The sequence below is a fragment of the Lonchura striata genome, chromosome 18 (assembly GCF_050655825.1).
Source record: "Lonchura striata isolate lonStrDom1 chromosome 18, ASM5065582v1, whole genome shotgun sequence".
NCBI classification, from domain to species: domain Eukaryota; kingdom Metazoa; phylum Chordata; class Aves; order Passeriformes; family Estrildidae; genus Lonchura; species Lonchura striata.
This window is the reverse complement of record NC_140720.1, coordinates 13,063,951-13,082,581: the sequence shown is the minus strand read 5'-3', so window position 1 is coordinate 13,082,581 and position 18,631 is coordinate 13,063,951. Positions and strand designations below refer to the sequence as shown.

Below are 18,631 nucleotides of genomic sequence, written 5' to 3'. Positions count from 1 at the left end.
CGGGTGCAGGAGGGTGGGACATCAGTCAGAATCCTCTTGCCAGCTTGGGTCACTGGTGAGCTGGGGCTGGAGGGTGCTGAGCCAGCCTGCCCCTGCCTCCCTGGCACCTGGGTGACATCAGCTCTGGCCCTGCCTGTGGCTCCAAGTGCAGCTTCTGCTGCAGAACCCATTCCCCAGGCAAGGATGGCCACCAGCGAGGATGAGGGTTGGAAAAACACTGGAGAGGAACAGGATAAATAGGAAGGAGTTTGGATGTGGGTGATCTGCAGCCCCACAGCTGCCAGCCAGCCCAGCCCCCATTTTAACACAGACTTCAGAGTGGGGTGTGCAATGCCAGATTAGAGGGAAAACATGGTTTTTAAAGAAGAGAAAAAAAATAAATAAAAAAAAGCCCTGATTGGAGCAGGCATGGGAGCAATGCTGGTGAGCAGCTTTTCCATGCTGATACCCCCAGCCCTGTGGGGGTGCATGGTGTGGGCTGGGGGGACAGGGCTGGGCACCAGGAGGTCACCCCTTGAAGGGGTCAGTGCCCTGGGGTTTGGGTCACCCCTGAAGGGGTCAGTGCTCTTTGGTTTGGGGCTGTGCAGGGGGAAAAGGTGCTGGGAGCCTTGGTACCCCCATGAGAAACAGAGGGGGACCTCAACCTTGGGACCCCCAGTGGCACAGGGAGGTGGAAGGCAGGAGCTGTGGGGCAGGGGGTTCCTGCAAGGAGTCTCTCTGTGGTGGGAGCTGAGCAGGCAGGCTGGGCATGGCCATGCCTGTCACTGGCTGTGGTGCCCCACACCTGCCCAGAAACCCCACAGTGGCAGCTGCTGTCTTGCCTGAGGATGCTCCCCATCCCTAAGGATTGTGCGGGTGGCTGCTCCTGGCCACGGTGCCACCTCCTCCCTGTGCAGCACCACCTGCCCTGCAAAACCCACGGGAGGGCAGGGCAGGAATGGCTGCAAGGAACCCCTGCTGCCCTGCCTAATCCACTGGCACAGCATCCAAACACAGCTCCAAAGAGCAGGGCGAGAGTGGCCACTCGAGAGCACTGAGTGGCTCTTCTGTCCCCTCCCCATGGACGTGCACTTGCATTAGAGGGCTGAGTGCTTTTACTTTGCTGAACCACTTTGAAGTGGAAACCAAATTGCACTGGCTCCCTCCCGGCTCCCCTGGGCCCTCCTGGTTTTAATTAGTTCCATCTGATGTTCATAGGCTTCCAAGAAATAAATGTGCTTTCAAACCACTGAAAGGAGCTGGTGGTGGCAGAGCACAGGAGATGTCCCAGTGACACACAGGCTGGCAGGGGACACGTGGGCAGCACAGCAATTCCTGCAGCCAGGCTTCATCCCCCTCTGGCCACCAGGCTGGCTCTGCTGGCCATGTTTGCCATGTCCACGGGCTGAAGTTTTTGTGCTGAGGTCAAGGATCGTGGAGAAATATCAGAATAAATCACTCGGGACTCCATTTTCTTCATGGTGGAAAAAGCCCATTCTTTAGTCACATAATTCCTCTTTATACAGGTTTACAGACCTCCAGTTAGTCAGGAGCTTTCTGTCTGGTCAATTATTTTATTGGTCAGTAACAAGTTGTTATTCTGTATTGATTGGTCACTCAAACTCTTGGTGTGTACATGTAGGAAAAGTTGTTTGTGAGAGGTACTTTTCATTTTTCTATCTAACAGTTTATACAGGTGCTGGTTGTTTTTTACCCAGGAATAGATTGTTATGCTAGCTAACTGCTCACACCGGGATTTCTTTCACATGGGAACTTGCAAAGGGTTAGCTTCACTTAGAAAAAATGACAGTCCAGCCAGAGCAGGCCTGATTTTTAAGGCTTTTCTTTACAATTTTTCTACCTTACTGCAACAGAGAAAGATGCTTTAACTTTTTGCTGCACAGGCATCAGTGTTCTTCTGCTCCTCCATCCACTCCTGCTTTGCTCTAAGCTTTCTGTCTGCAGTTCAGCTCCTCAGCCCAGGCTGAAAGAAGAATTAATGGGAGAGCAGCTGTCTTGTCTCACTGCCTGCAGACGCTTTCTGTATACAAATCTTTGCTGAGAAAGACAACATCATCCCTTGTCAGGGTGTGGAGTAACTTGAAAATGAAGTCCTAACTCACTGAGTTAGCAGAAGTCTCACAGGAGCTGTGCTAGCCGGAGTCCTCTGAAACAACAGGGACAAAACCTCCTTTGGGGCTTGCACTCAATTCCTGTGTTCCATGAAGTCCTAAGGAAGGTTTTATTCCCAAATATATGAATTTTACCTTGCTTTCCCTCGTTCTGCTGATAAGCAAAGCCAGTAAATCTTAGCAGTGTTTGCTCTTTGGATTTGGGGAACAGTGAGCTGGAGTATATCCCTCTTCTCTTGTCCTAATTAATCTGCTGGTTCCTGTTCTGTCAGAACTGGGCTGCAGTGTGGCAGTGTGGGTTAGGAGAATGAGCTGATTGCACCCACACCTCCAGCTCCTGCCAGTGTCCCAGGGAAATCCCAGCTGGAATTTCTCCTTCTGCCACCTGAGCTCATCCAGGAGGGAGCAGCAGCCTTCTTCAGGCAGCCCATCCCATATAACCTTGGGGTTATTCCAGCCAGGACCATGCCTCAAAGAGTGCAGAAAAGCAGCAAAATTATTTCTTTCTGGACTTGCTGTTTGCCTTTTGAGTCTGTATCTATAGGAATTATGTATTTGTTTTTTTTTTTTTTTTTTTTTAATTTTTTGTCAGTTCAGTGTACTTGTCAGGGTATAAGATATTCTATTTTTGTTAACAAAAGCTTGACAAGCACAGAAATCTTTGGTGGAGTCCTGTTCAATTGCAGCCCATCTCCTGGAGTGATTTCCTCCTCCAGAGAACTCTTCTGCTATCAAGTGTGATTGTGTGGTGTCACATTAGAGAGAGACTTGCAGCTGTGATTCCAGCTGCTCTTTCCTGGACAGTATCCTGTTTATGATTAAAAAAATATATACAGCAACAAGCACATTTAATCACTTGGTGTCCACGTTGTAGCTACAGACAACATACTGGGAGGAGGAGAGGAGGCTTTAAGGGAAGTGTTTTAGAGCATGGTTCAGTGCTCTAAAATATTGTGTATCACTTAATTATGCAAAAAAACCAAAAAAACCCAGAAAAAAAAAACCAAACCAAAAAACCAAACAAACCCAAACCCTTTGAAACATTCAGTTTTTAAAACCAGACATTTTCATTTTGTTTTTAAACCTGGTTCAAGACCTGGAATTTGCTCTCTGAAGATCTGGGAATCAGTGCAAGCTTGGGAAAGAATTGAGGGGACAGTGTTGTTTTTTTTCTCTGAATTTTTGTTGGACCTGACAACTTGCAAATTATGGCTCAGTGCAATCAGAGTTAATTAAAGGGAGCCTGAGCTGGTGTTGGAAATGCAGTCACCTGAAAGGGAAATAGGAAACACCATTCTCTGCCAACCTGTTGATTACTGGGCTTGTTTCTGGTTTACACTTCATCAGCTCTTCCTCCCCACAGCTCCAAGTTTGATTTGAAGAAGGAGCAGTATTTCTTGCTGTTTGATCTTGGAATTTTTTCTGGACTTGGGAGCCGGTCTGGATTAATGGATTCTTTGCTTCTTTTCAGCCAAGGTCAGGATTAAATGCACGAGATGGAATTTCTTGTTGGGACTCAGATGTTTATTAGTTCTTATCTCTGTTACAGCCTCACAAACCCCGAGTTCTGCAGCACTTCACCCTAACAAACCAAAAATGGAGCCCTGTCTCTGTCTCTCTACAAGGCCTTTGAAGGATAAACTGTCCAATTAAGAAATGGCACCTCAATTATTTTTACTCTTAAGCCAATAATGAAATGTTGCTCTCAGCACTCTGTGCATGTGCTCTGGGCAGCCCCAGGTCGGACTGAAGAAGTTCACTCCAGACCTGAGTTCTTCCTGGACTTCCCCTGACCTGCTGGTCCTGCCCCTGTGTCTCTCCCTTCCCACCTGGCCCTTTAAGCTCTCTCAACCTGTTTTTTTTTTCCATCTTTATTTCTTATTTGTCTTATCTTTTTGCTGAACAGCCTTGGTACAATATTGCTTGAAGCTGTCTGGGAAGGCAGTTTGACCAGAGCCACGTGAAATTTTTGGTAAAACATGACTCAGTGAGCTTATACTGTTGTAGATATTAGTCCTTGAATGAAAAGTTTTTATGCTATTGCAGTTTAATCAGAGTATTTTATCTGAGCTTTGATTTCAGCTCCTTTGATTATACTGAAAATGATGGCAAGAGAATGCTGAGTCTTCAGAGTAGAAGAGAACCAAATTTAGAAATCTCTTTCACTGAGGATGAGGTTGGTTTTTCCAGCACTTGGAGGATATATCCAAGCCTTTGTCTGATTTAATTGGCTGGGCAGGTTGAGTTGCCCTGCAAGTGAATACTGAATCTTACTAAAGTTTGCAAAACTACATTATTATAATTAAGGTAAACCCTTGGTATTATAATCTAGTCCAATGAACCAACAAGAGAACTGAACTCCCTGAACATCACCGTCAGCTCTCTATGTTTGCAGCTGTATTTTCTCTTCTTAAAAAGTAGTTTTTCCTTGGAAAAGGTACATTGTCTTCATTGCTTTGGGAAGCTGGATTTGCCTCTTTGGAAGACGGTATCTAATACATTTTCAAAGTGTGCTGGTTTTGCTTTCAGATTAATTTCAGTTGCAATAATATTTTCACGGTTGTTCCTTACAATTCTGTTCCTTACAATTTGTAGCTCTGTAGTGGGTGCTGTCTCTAATCCTAAACAAAGCTCTTAGGTCTGTGGCCTTTGGGGTTTCATGGAAGTTGCTTTTCATCATGTCTAATATAGCTATAATTTAAGAGCAAAACTCTGTGATTTCAGTTATAAAACTGATGCTCTTGCCTTTAATAAATACTTGATGCTGTGATTTAGGATTTTGAGTTGAGAGCAGAGCAGTTCCTGTGCTCTGGATTACCAAAGTGTGGCCTTGGACAGGGCAGCAGTGTTTGTGCTCAGCTCAGCCATGGCAGGAATTGCACTGAGCTCAATGCATCACTGCAGGTTTGAAATAAAGCACTGGCTGACCTCCTTTGTGTGGTTGGAATATATTAAATTTCCATCAGTCAGAAATACCCGTGTTCTGCCCTTCAGGAGCCTGCTCTCAGTCCTTTAACATTTGTATTTTGCAGCAGCCTGTGATGCAGTGAGCTGTCCTGAGTGCTTGCAGGGAGTCCCACCTGTGACATTGCTGAGCCAGGGATGGGAGAAACAACTCGCACCATTTCAGAAGGTAAAATGAGCTTTTATTCAAAAGCACCTCTCTCTTTTATGGAGAACATAGTGAACATTAATTCCATTGGTCTTGGAGTAAAAACATTTCACCTGATTGTACACTGGACTTAGGTCAGTGTGGTAGAACATATCTATAAACAATATGAACAGAAAACAAAGATAACAGATTGTTTACATTCTTCTCAGACTTTTTCCCAGGCTTAGCCTGGCAGAAATCTTTCTCTTTTTCTCTCTGCCTGAACGGAGAATATCCACACATCTTCAGCAGGGCATGCAGGAGCTGAAGAAGTTCAGATTTAAATTAGCCATCTATTGTGCTGCTTCTGCAGGCAGCTGAACCTGAGTCCCTCATCCTGTTAGCAAAGAAAGGAGCTTGTCTGCAAAGCCTTCCTCTGGGAAGAAGTGTTCTCCTGCCTCAAAGAACGCTAAAAAAAGAGTATAACTCTTTAAAAAGCATTTATTAAAACAGCTTTCCCATATTCCAGAGCTGGGAGATGTGAAATCCTTTTCCTTTCATGAAAGGCAGCGGGGTGGGGGGCTTTGCTGTGCAGCTCAGCTGGTAGACAGCCTGGAAGGGAGCCAGGGGGCCTGGCTTCACTCCTCTGATAAGTCATCAATTTCTTTCTCACCAAAACCATCTGGTTGTGGATGCTGAGTTATGAGCTAATATTAAATACAAAAGTTTATGGCATCACATATATAATATTGTTGATTAGAAGCATCAAGTAAAGTAATTGAGCAGAGGGGATTTGGTGTGAGCAGCTGGTAGAGCATCTGGAGGGGAGCCAAGGGGCCTGGGTTTAATTCTCAGGTCATCTATTTCTTTCTCACCAGAAACATCTGGATTTGGACGATGCAAAGCTACAGACTATTGTCTCATGCAAATGTTGCTGGGTTCACACTATTTTTTTTAAATAATAATGTGTTTCCAGGAACATTTCCATTAAGTATTTACACTCAGAGAATCCTGTAGGAGTGACAAGGAAAAGGTGCATTCCCAGCCCCTGCAAAAATCAAAAGTGAAGATTATTTTGGTGGAGTTGTGATTTTTAGCTGAACTCTGCATTAATGGTGCTATGAGCCTGAAGCAGATATTTAATTTGAAACACAGCAGAGTCAGTGGTTTGGGAGCACGATGGTGCTGGTGGCTGCCAGGGGTGAGGACCTGTCCTGGTGTGGCACAGGGAGGGACTGGAGCTGCCAGTCCAGGCTCTGGGCATCCTGGGCACCAGCAGAAGGTCACCCTTGTGCTGGTGGCACTGCCAGGGCTCCTGAGCTCCCAGAGCCCAGGGCAGGGGTCTGTTCTCAGTGCTGTGTGCAGGAGGTGACCTTAGCACCCTCTACAGCTCCTGAAAGGTGGCTGTGCTCAGGTGGGGTTGGGCTCTTTCTCCAGGAACTGACAGAACCAGAGCACACAGCCTCAAGCTGCACCAAGGGAAATACAGGTTGGATATTAGGAAAAAGTTTTTACAGAAAACTGATAAAGTTCTGGAATGGCTGCCCAGGGAGGTGGTGGAGTCACCATCCCTGGGTGTGTTTAAACCAGCCTGGATGTGGCACTGGGTGCCAGGGTTGAGTTGAGGTGCTGGGGCTGGGTTGGACTTGATGATCTTGAAGTTCTCTCCCACCCCAGTGATTCTGTGAGGTGCAAATCTCTGCTCTCTGCCAATGCTTTGGTAGAGGCTGGGATGCTGGATGAGGAAAAGGTGCTGTGGCTGCTCTCTGCTTGTCATGGAGTCACAGGATGGTTTGGGTTGGAGGGATCTCAAAGCTCATCTCATTCCCACCCCCTGCCATGGGCAGGGACACCTGCCACTATCCCAGATTGCTCCAAGCCCTGTCCATCCTGGCCTGGAACAATTCCAAATATTATCCTTAGCTCCTTTCACAACGAGAGGGTGGAGGCCTCTGGTTTCCCTATGGAAACAAATCCTCCCAAGGAGAACGGAGGCCCATTGCTAAAAATTGCATTTTACCCACACTGCAGAGTCCTGCCTTGCTTTCCCAGGCAGTGGTTGCTGTTGGCAAGTGGGGGGCCTGGATCTCACAAGATCAGCTTGTTACCTGTGTAAGGTGCCCCTGATTAGCCTGAGCTGCAGGTCTGGCCTCTGTTAATTTTTTTAAATCGAGGAGTTATTAATGACTCGACAAACGAGTGTGATTTAGGGGTGGTCAGTCAGGATGGAGGTTTGGCACAGAGCTTGGGCAAACTCTTCTTTTACGTTATTCTGTCAACCTCTGCAGTTACTTTTTACTGGCCCTGTGCCACCTGCCAAGGTCTCTCCTGAGCCAGTGGAGGGCTCTGGGTTATCTGCCCACAGGAGAGGCCCATGGTTGTGAGCCCCTGTCTGGCTTATTTGCATTCCTGGAGTTCATATTCTCTATTATTTAGCTTTTGAGCAATGCCAGAGTGAGAAGACAGTAAGGAGAGAGCCATTCTCCAATCCTTTGGCATTTTTGCCTTTATTTTGTTAGGAAGATACACAGCTATATCCTTAATTATTCTGCCAGAATCCTCACAAGGGTCTCATCTCTGTTTTGGTTAAAGAAATAAGAGGCCAAATGGAAATAAAATATTAATCTACCTGACTTTACCAGCTGTAATGGTTGAGAACATCATTACAGGGTCATTCCTGTCCCTCCCTCACAATAAAAATACCATCTTTAAAAGAACCAGAATGGGACATTTCCAGTGGAATATTACATTTCATAAGTATGGATTTTAACAGCCAATCTCAACCAAACAATGCACTAGGTGGTGCCAGAAATAATAAATCAGTGCAGCCCTCAGGACTGAAATGGGGAATTGCCTCTCCTCTTGTAGCTCTTTGGAACTTTAATCTGAAATATGCCACGAATCAAAGGATAACTTGTTGGTACACAAGAATTCCCATGTTTTGTCAAAGCTGATTTCCACAGTCGGGTAGTGGCCAGAGCCAGAGAAAGGACTAAAAGGAGTTGTTAGTGCAGGAATGTTGGCGGAGAACACTTAATTTGGATAATGTGCAGCATGTAGGAAGGACTTCAAGACACCTGATCTGCTGTGGGAATTGCTGCCTGGTCCTGCAGGCTGCCTTTTCAGTGGAGAGACACACAGGAGTGCCCAGGAGGAAATTCCCCCCAATCTAAGATATATTATAGCTTGTTATTGATTTGCTTAGAGAAAACATTAATGGTGTCTAAACACCAGTGCCTCCACCAAGGCAGGAGGGATCCCAGTGACGTTTTGTGCTCATGAGGGTGGCACTGCTGTCGCAGCATCCTGAAAAGATTTTGGCTATGGAGGGACCCACTCACCTCCAGATAATTTCATCTTACTGTGAGACAGAGTGAAAATTTGACAGGGTAGAAATCCATTTAGATTTAGGTGAAATGTGCCACCTTGAGCTTGCTTAATATGCTGTTTAGTCTGGTAACTGCAGCACTAACTACCCCAGCTGAGGAGAAAGAATACAAATTTCCACACTAAAAAATAAGAAATAAGAAAGACTCCTCAGACCTTGAAGCAGACAGGGCAGAGTGACTCAAGAGTTCTTTCTGTACTTTCTGACAAAAACTAAATACAAGTGTAACTAGGTTTAAGTGTAATGTAAAATCAGTAGAATGAATGTGCATTAACCTATTGTAAAATTCTATGCATACAGAAATTAATAAAGGTAATAAAAAAAGATCAAGAGTTCTCAGAGGTGCACATGTCCATTAAAAGGCAAAGAGTCCCAACATGCATCCACAGCAATGTAAATAAACATACCATTCCCTACAAATCTTTATTAAAATTGTAAAGTTTAATTTTTCATACGCGTTTCAACTGGGAGGACTTTAATTTTTTGAGGGGGCTGTTTCTCACACAACAACTGCCTTCTGTAATTTGGGGCATATCTGATAGCTTCAAGGCAGTTGGGAACTTGTCTCTAATTTATCAGTGTGGTGAAAGTGGTCACACAACAGTTCTGAAAGTTTTGCAGAGTGGGAAATGCCCTTTTTGTGTCTGGTCTATTTGCCCTGCTCAGGAGATGTTTTTAAAGGCATTTCTCTGGTATTTTATTTTAAAATCTCTAATCTAAGCCTGGCTGTGCTGCTGGGGTGAGCAGTGGGGATAGATGGTGAGTTTGGTTTCTCACAGGTGTGTCATGGCTCAGTCCATCTGAAAAATCTGAGGAAATGGAATTCACCTTTGCTAGGCATTATTCTGTGTGCTGCTCTTCAGCTGTTTCATAACTGCAGGAATTTCAATGAAAAGATCATGATTTTTGCAATCACTCCGTGTGATTATCTACAGAATTATTAACCAGAATTAAAATCATTCATGCTCTTGGCTATCCCTTGCTATCCTCCTGAAATAGTGCAGACAGGTTACTCCAGGGCAGGGCGTACACAGAGAATACTTTGTGTTTTAGTGATTTCACAGCATTTACCTTTAGTTTGCTTATTTTGACCACTGGGCAGTGATTTATTTTTTTTTTTTCCATAGCTGCCCACAATGCCAGCATTTTTTTTTTTCTGATAGACAGAATTCTTTCAGAATTTGTTTACTTCAGCTTCTTTTCAGTGTGTTGTATTTGCCAGGCTGAAATTTGCTCTTTATGAGGTTGTTATTTCCTCCTGACTCACCTTTCTCTGTAATTACCCAGCCCTGATGTATCCCAGGCTGTGAGATCTCAGTATTATAATTATTAATAGCACTCCCTATATATATATATATATATATATATATATAGTAGATAAATATTAATATAATAATATATATAATAATATATAAAAATAGAATAATTATATATATATAATATTATTAGATTAGCTGTCTTTCATGATCCCTTTTGCTTCCATGGGATATAATTGTCATTTAGCAGGCACTGTGGTGTGCTGACCTATCTGACCTATTTTTGTCCCTCTCTAGACAACATACTTGCAGGTATTTATCCCAATTTCAAGAATTAAATTTATATTTCAAAAGCAGTCATGGAAATAAAGTACTGAATTTATTCTTTTCAGTTACAGTACAAAAGCACCACCTGATCTGTCCTTATGAAACTCTGCTTGTTGGCCTGAAGACAGTAACTGTTCATACAAATTAATAAAATACCTTTTCTCTAAGTATATATTCTGCATGTATGTTTTAACAGATTTTCTGTGGGATTTTCTGTGACAGCACTGCCAGGCTTGCTCAGGCTGGGTGCCTCAATAATTTTGGGGTAGGCACATCTTTGTTCAGTTGAGTTTTACACTCATTTAATTTTTTAAGTGGAGAAATCTTGGTTTGAACTTAGAATTATAGAAGGATTAAAAGGCTTTTAAAAGGGAGTATTGGCTGTCTGCTGGGAAAGGCAGTGTAAAATTGAGACCTGGGCTTGGCTTGTGTTTTGATCGAGAGCCAGCTTCAGGTGCTGCTGACTAGGAGTGGAAAATGGGATGTGTCGTGCTGACTGCACAGTCTGTGCAGCCTGAGCTAAAATAATAAAAGCCAGGATCATGCAAATATTTCTGGGGGGCTTGGAAACCCAAGCTGGAGCAGGACCCAGCTGTGTCCTGAGGAGCTGGGGCTCCTGAGCAGAGGGAACCATCACGGGGGTGTGTCAGGGATATTCTGAGTTAATTTTGGCTGGCACTTAACGTGTCAGGCATTTGGGCAATGGTGAATCCCGTTCCTTTTCTCCAGCCTCTCTCTTTAGGGCAGATTTCAACAAAAAGTGAGTTCTTTGTATGAGCTGAGCTCTCTAGAAGACTTAAGGGCCTGTGGTTGATGCAGCTTCCCCAGCAGTGCCCAACAGATGTTCTGAAGTGCTCATGAGCTACATAGAAGTGCTGCTGTTCTGAACTCCTGCAAACAGGCAACAGATTCACAGGGGAAATTAAATGAGTGCAATTTTGTGGAGAGATACAGAACGTGGCTGCTAAATGAGCACCGCCAAAATAAAACACAACCAACAAGGGCTGCTTGCTGGAGCAGCTGGGGAGGGACATAAATGACAACTGAAGGATGTGACTGCTTGTAAATTGGCTCCTCTGATTGCTTAAAAACTTCACTTTAGAGAAGACTTGGCATTTCGTGGGAGCCTGCAAGGAAAGCTTTGGGGTGCAGGGAGCCTGGAGGCTGTTTAAATATCAACCACAGTAATAAGAGCAGCATTAGCAAAACCAACAGGAGCTGTGCTCCCCAACAAATTCAAGTTATGCAACTGATCTTGAATTCATTCACAAAAAAAGTCTGTTTTGCAGAGCTAAGTTACCACACGAGGCCAAGAGAGGGCTCCATTGAACTATGTTTTTTCTATTCTGAATTAAGGGATTTGGGAAGATCACAAGGGAGGAGGAAGAATGAGAGAGAGGAAACATGTGAAAAGTGCAAAGGCATGCTAGAAAAGGAAAAAAAAAAGAGAGGGAAAAGAAGAAAATCTCTGCTAATTTCTAGTGTTCTGTCTTTATTTTCTGTAAGACTACAAAATGAAACTCTGCACATAAATAAACTGAGTAAGTGTACATGAACAAGGAGCAAAAATATAGTGGGAGAAGGAAGAACATGTGGCTGGTGCTCTGGGGGAACAACTTTCCTGATGGAAAATACTGAAACAGTCAGAGAAGACTCTGGGCATGGGCAGGAAATTTGGCAGTGCCACGTAACTGGTAAATCAACAGTTTTGCACAAAGTCTTTCTGTCAAGCAAAATGTGTAATCCACCTTTAATTAGTTACAGCCACATCTTCATTTAAATTGGTAGGAAAGTACTGAAGTTACTGTGGGTTGCAGAAGAAAATTTAAATGCCTAACTTCTTAAAAATTTTTTTAAAGAATCTCAGCTCAGAGCTTCCTTATTTTCTGCAGTTTATGGACTGTGAAGTGCCTGTGTGCTGGGACTGTTTGTTGTATTGTGTTCCTTTAGAATTTCTCTCTCTTTGCACAGAACAGTTAAAAGCATCTGATACTCTGAGGTAAACCCCAGTTGGACCATGGAGAAAATCCTTCTTTTTTTTCTGTCTTTTCCCTTCTCATAACCACCTTCGAGGTGACACCACTTGATTTTCACAAGAATTTTAACCATTCACTAAGAATTTTAACCATACGACTTCAAAGCATTTCACACAAGTGTTCCAGTGAGTTACAATAATTAAGTATGAAGTGTGTTGTTATGTTTTGGGATGCTTGTTCAACATGAAGAGCTTGTAGCAGAACATGTCACAGCAAGGACTGGATGCTGGTGGTCAAAAAAGAGAAAGGTGGAAGGTGGAAGGGCTCCCATATCACCCACAGGATTTTTGGTAATGAATGCTCCCTGTGCAGCACATGGTTTTTGAGGTAAATAATCCCTCGAGGGTATGTATAATCTCAGAGTTTACTCCCGTGCTCCTGAAATAATTCATGTTCTTTCTGCCAGGGAGGAGGGGGAGAGAGGAGCCCATTTGCAAACCCTTGGGAAGAAGGAGGCAGTGTGGATTTATGTTCTAATGGGAGGGCTTTGGCTGTGGGACATCTGAATGAATGCAATCTGATGAGTTTCATTAAGGCTACACCTCATTCTTTTAATTAACTTCTTGTTCTTGTCCTTGGTGAAGTAGTAATTATTTTTTAATTAGCCTAACACTGCATTGCAGAGCTGGCCAACCCTAGCTTCATCTTGGAGAGGTGTCATAAGAATTAAGTTAATTAGCTTGTCACCATCCCTGTAAAATATGGCTGTGTTTGGCAAAAAGGAAGAAAAGAAGACCCTTTGCTGTTCCAAGGTTAATTAAAAACCACAGTGCACAGGAGCCAAGTGGGAGAGGGGCAGATCCTGGGGCTTGGTGGGCACTGTGGGTCGCATCCCCTATGGGCTCAGAGGTGGAAACACCACAGCACACATCCCCAATTCCTGGTGCTCCTCCTGCACCCTGGGGCTGTGGGGCAGCTCTGGGGTTGTGGCTGCAGGTGGAGAGAGCAAATCCAGGAGCTGTGGCCAGCCTGGTCTGCAAAGCAGAGCCACGGAACCATGGGTTGGGTTGGGTTGGGTTGGGATCTCAAAGCTCATCTTGTTCCACCTTCCACTGTTTCAGGTTCTTCCAACCCCCATCCAACCTGGCCTTGGACACTTCCAGGGATCCAGGGGCAGCCACAGCTGCTCTGGGTTCTGGCTGAGACTGTGGAGGTGGGATGGAACCTCCTGAAAGGTGGCTGAGCTCAGGTGGGGCTGGGCTCTTTCTCCAGGAACTGACAGAACCAGAGGTCACAGCCTCAAGCTGCACCAAGGGAAATACAGGTTGGATATCAGGAGAAAGTTTTTCACAGAAAGGTGATAAAGTTCTGGAATGGCTGCTGGGGAGGTGGTGGAGTCACCACCCCTGGGTGTGTTTAAACCAGCCTGGATGTGGCACTGGGTGCCAGCGTTGAGTTGAGGTGTTGGGGCTGGGTTGGACTCGATGATCTTGGACATCTCTCCCAACCCAGGGATTCTGGGATTCTGTGAATCCTAAGCCTGTCATTGTACAATTTTCTTGTGTGTAAATTCCGTGATACTGCAATTTCTGCAATTTTAGCTGGTGAACGAATATTTTTCAGGTTCCAGCATCCCACAGAGTCAATACCAGAGGGGAAAAAAACCCAAAAACATTTAGGAATTTGTAGAACTTGTTCATTCCCCCAGTTGTTTTAATTAAACTGAAAGTTCTGTGAAAATGAACTTAAGAGTAAAAAAAAAGGTATTTTCTCTTGCAGAGCCTGTCCCAGTGAGAGATTTTCCACCACCTTTTGGCAAACTCTGCACACCTGTGATTCTGCAGGAAGCACACTCACAAATACTCTGGTGTGCTGTGGCAGCTTCTCTGCCTTTCACAGAGAGTCCAGAGAAATCCAGCTTTTTCCCCAAGCCTCATCTCATGCCTTTTTGACAGTAAAGGCAATTTCTGTCCTGATCGAAGAGATGAACTTGAATATATGATTCCTGAGGGATTTAGAGCTGTCTCCTAAATCTCCCCAGATGATAATGGCTCTGCTCTCTTTGCTCCAAGGGAATCCTTTTTTCTTGTTCTAGGTGTGTTGCTAATTGCTGCTTCTTCTGGGTGGACTCTGAGTGCTCCTGAATGCTTTTCCTTGTGCAGCTTCCCAAAAAAGATGGTCCTGGCTCCCCTCCTGCTTGCCAGGGACAAGGAGAAGCATTAGTGAACATTCAGAGTCCAACCTTGTGGGATTTAGGTGGGACTTGTACCATGGAGGAACTTGTACCATAATTCTCTGTCTGACAGTCTGCAGGGGTTTCTTTGGGTCAGAGCTGAAGATATTTTGAAAAGAAAATTTGCATTGTTTTTTGGGGCTATTTTAATGGAAAATACTGATAAATAATGAATATAATTTTGTAGCACATCTTTTTTTCCCCAGAAAATTCTGACTCTTCACTGACAAACAGTTATCTTTGGAAATAGAAAAGTTTCTGTCCAAATTACAGAATCATTCATGTCAGAGAGCTCTGTTATTGGTTTTTTTTTGTTGTTGTTGTGGAATCAAAAATTCTGTAGGCAATAGGCTTCCTTTTTTTGGTGAAAAATATTATGTATTTTAAAAAAAAGTATTTATCAGTAAAGCTTTGACATAAATTTTATGCTCTAAAGCAGCTGGCCACCATCAGAGACAGGATACTGGGTAGACAAACCCCTGCTCTGATCCAACAGAGTGATTTTTATATTCCAATGTAAATAATCATTTAAGAAGTAACTGTTTGGGGCTCCCTTAAGCTTTCAGCTGGGGGTCTGCAGGCTCTGTTTTTAACTCAGCAGAGAAGGTTCTTAGTAAAAAACTGAAGGGGAAAAAATAATTCCAACAACCCCAGTGGTCTCCTTCAGAGAATAAGGATATTAACTTCGGCTTTAATAAAAACATAATGTTAACTAATCTACTGTGAAGAGCTCCAACTGCAAACTGTAGTGATTTACTGGTGAAAAATTGGAAGGGGACCCAGAGTTGGAGGGAACTTGCAGTCATTAGCTGCAGATTAATCATGAATTAAATTACTTCTGATTGTGTCAATCCATCCATTGCCAGGATTGTACCTTTCCAGCATTTGGCTGCTGAAGGGAAGGAAAAAGGAAAAAGAGGTCTGGATGGATTGGATGCCTCACTGTGCTGGGGATGGCTCGGTGTGGGATGCTTGTGACTGATGCACAGAAATTCTGCTGTGTGTGTTTGAAGAGGTGATGCTTCCAGGTGATGCTGCTTCTGCCACTGCAGATATCCCTTTAAAAAAGAACATTTCTCCTTTTGGATCACAGAATATACACCGTGGCCTCGTGTCTCCAGGATATGAGAGGTGTTTTAGCAGGGAGGTGGGAAAATGGTGCATCCCCAGGCTGGGGACCAGAGACATTTGTTTCAGTGAAACTTCTGTGTTGTATTTGAGATGAAGACAATCCAAAGCAGCACACTCCATTTTCAGAAGGTTTCAAACTGTTTTTATTACAGCATGTATGCTTTTTATACATTCTTAAAAAGCTCATAAGTTTACACTTTACTCATTGGCCACAAGAGACAAACAAAATACTCATTGCAATAGGCAGTCGTAGGTTTCTCTTATTTATCCTTCTTTCTTTCTTGGTTTCTATGTCAATGACCTTGGTAGGAAATTCTTTCAGAGGTCCTCTGATCAAACTTCTCTCTGGCTCACAGAAGTCGCTGTAAAACCTCTTCCACACTTCTGGATTAAGAGGAAGATCAGTTGAGGAGCAGTCTTGGGATCAGGCCCACTCAAGGTTTGTGTATTTGCGTGTATTTTGAGGAATTTTTCACTGGTGTGCAGCACTCAGTCATGCAGGTGCCTTGAGGGTGTCAGGGGATGCTGGCTGTGGATTCCTGAAGTCTCTGCTCAAATAAGAGTCATTGGAACAACCTCCTGAAAAAGACCTGTTCCTCTGACATCCCATAAAATACATGCATTTTTATTTGGTACAACTGGTTATGTTTATTAACCACATGGATCCTGTTGCAATACAGATGAACACTCAATCCAAAATGATCAGAGAGTCTGAACAAAAAGCCTGTGTCGCATTTTGGAGAGCATCTGGGAATGGCCTTTGTATGGAACTGTTACAGTAATGGAGAGCCTAATTCTAAAAATTTCCCTGCTGAAATTGGAGGGAAGTTTGTATTCATTCTACTCAGATTTAAGGCTTTATTCTCCCCTCTGGGATGTTTACTACTAAACATCCAGCCTTGCCTGAAGACACAGAGAAATGCCAGCAACCTGCAAACTTCCAAAAGACCATTCCAAATTGCATGAACAATGAGCAGAAATGGAATCCTAATTGTGTGGCACATGGCTTATCCCTACAAACCTTCACACTCCAAGAGCTGGGGGGTGATGACTGCTCAAACAAAGTGCAGGACATGTTCAGGCAATGCCTGTCTGAGCTATCAAACCTCATTGCTTGCGAGAAACACGTAATCCCTCCTAATCTCATTCCTTGCATTCCGTGTGGCTGGAAGGCTGGGTTCCAGTAAAACTGATTTTCTAGCTGGTGATCAGAATTATAGAGGAGCTGGGAAGGTGCTCACAGCTCTCTGTGGGGCACAGCACATTCCCTGCAGCGTTTGCTGCATGGACAGGAGCAGGGAACAGCCCAGGCCCAGCTGCTGATGGAGCTCCAGGGTTTAGGAGCAGTTTTGTCCAGGTTTACCTTGATAGGAAACTAATCCCTTGCTGTTTTTTAAAGAGAAAGAAACAGCAACAGTGTTTTTGAGTGGCCATGGGAAATTGGTGGTGTCTTCTGTAAGAAATTCCCCACTGGGTTTGGGAATGCTCCCTCTTGTCCCTGCACCCTTGGGCTGGTCAGCAGGCAGGTGTTCTGTAGAATACGAGTCCAGGAGGTGATTTTATTTCAGCATGGTGAGGCATAGGGCTTTTTCTCTGTGAAACAAACACACAAAATCACATTCATCCCTCACCTGAACATTTCCAGTTCCTGAGGTCTTTGGAATGGGGGGAGCTGGTGTAAGAAATGCTGGCTTTGGGATGAGAGGGATCAGCATGTGAGTGGCACGGCACAATTTAATAACCCTGGAGGGAGGGGTGTGTTTCCCATTGGGGGGAAAAAAAAATTAGGTTGTACCTTTGAGAATGCTTTCATCCACACCCAGATTTATGGGAATGAGCAGTGTGGGCTCCAGGGAGGATGTTGTGCTGCTGGATTAGCCCCGGTGTGAGCAGGGAATTGTTAAATCCTGATTTGGGAGCAGGGTGGAGGCTGAAGGACAAGCCTGCCCTGGTGAGCAGAGCCAGCTCTTGGGTGGTGGCTCAGGTGAAACCCCCGTGAGGTTTAGCACGTGGAAATAAACTCTGCTTCTTCTCTCCAGACACTGCAATAGCTGGTGTCATGTGAATGCCTCCAAGATAGTAATTGAAATTAAAAAAATTAATCCACCTCTTGCTGTTTCTGTGTACAGCTGCCCAGGGACCAGTGGGGCTTTTGCTTGGCTTCAATCCTAATCAGTTTTCTTCTCTTTAATAATTCCCTGTTTGACAACTCCAGGCCAAGGATGCTGCTCCTGAAATGGACAATTGTAGCTGTTTGATCTCAGTGAAACAAAGAGGTTATTTGAACGATTCCAAGTTGACCAGAGATATTTCACAATTGGATCAGTCTGCAGGACTTAGTCTGAGGTGTTCAGAGGAGCTGGGGAGGGATGAGAAATACTTCTGGCAAGCCACTGTCCTGTGAGTGATAGCTGCACCTCAAGCTGTGAGCAGCAGTCTGGGTCTTATTTTGGCTTGCAAGGCAGAATAAAAAATTAAATACATGGAAATTGTCAATTGTGGAACAAATTGAAGTTCACATGGGGGTTATTTTGTCCTCTTCATTAAAAGTAGATTAGTCTCCAGCTAAAAATACAATTTGGTAAAAGAAGAGTTGAAACACTCATTCTGGGCAATGCTGAGATTCAACATAGTGACCTTCCTTGGCTCTTCTCCAAACTGATTCACTTTTAAAATCTATTGTTTGCTGAAACTACCATTTTAATCTAATGGTAGTTTAATCTAAACTACCATTTTAATCTGTCCTAGCCCATGCATTGCTGAGCCTTGCAGGTGGGGTCTGCTGGAGATGCAGCACAAAACGAAGGGTTTGCTGAGGACTGTGGGATGAAGTCTCTCTGCTCCCTGGAGAAGTTTTGTATTTTTTCTCACCCTGTGAGCCACACTGGAGCAGCCTGTGAGGGAAGCTGAGGGTTGGTTGACCTGGCATTCCACACAGGAACAGGTTTTCTCCTCCATCTCCATCCCAGCCTGTGTTTAGCTGTTCTGTGGCCACCAGCTCATAGCACACCTTCAGTGAAGGATTTTTTCTTGTTGTTTTTTTGGTGGGGAGTAGCCTGGAATGAGGAGAGAGAGGCAGACAGTGACCTCTGCTCAGGGGGAGAGCTGAGCCAGGTGA

The 18,631-nt window shown here is 44.2% G+C and overlaps 1 long non-coding RNA gene across 1 annotated transcript; it reads left to right on the top strand.

Moving 5' to 3' along the window:
• The first annotated feature begins 471 nt into the window (after window positions 1–471).
• Window positions 472–18,222, top strand: LOC146765837 (uncharacterized). The gene is made up of 3 exons (XR_014949348.1): window positions 472–3,587; window positions 5,144–5,244; window positions 15,870–18,222. It is a non-coding gene; the product is annotated as an uncharacterized LOC146765837 (long non-coding RNA).
• Window positions 18,223–18,631: the final 409 nt, after the last annotated feature.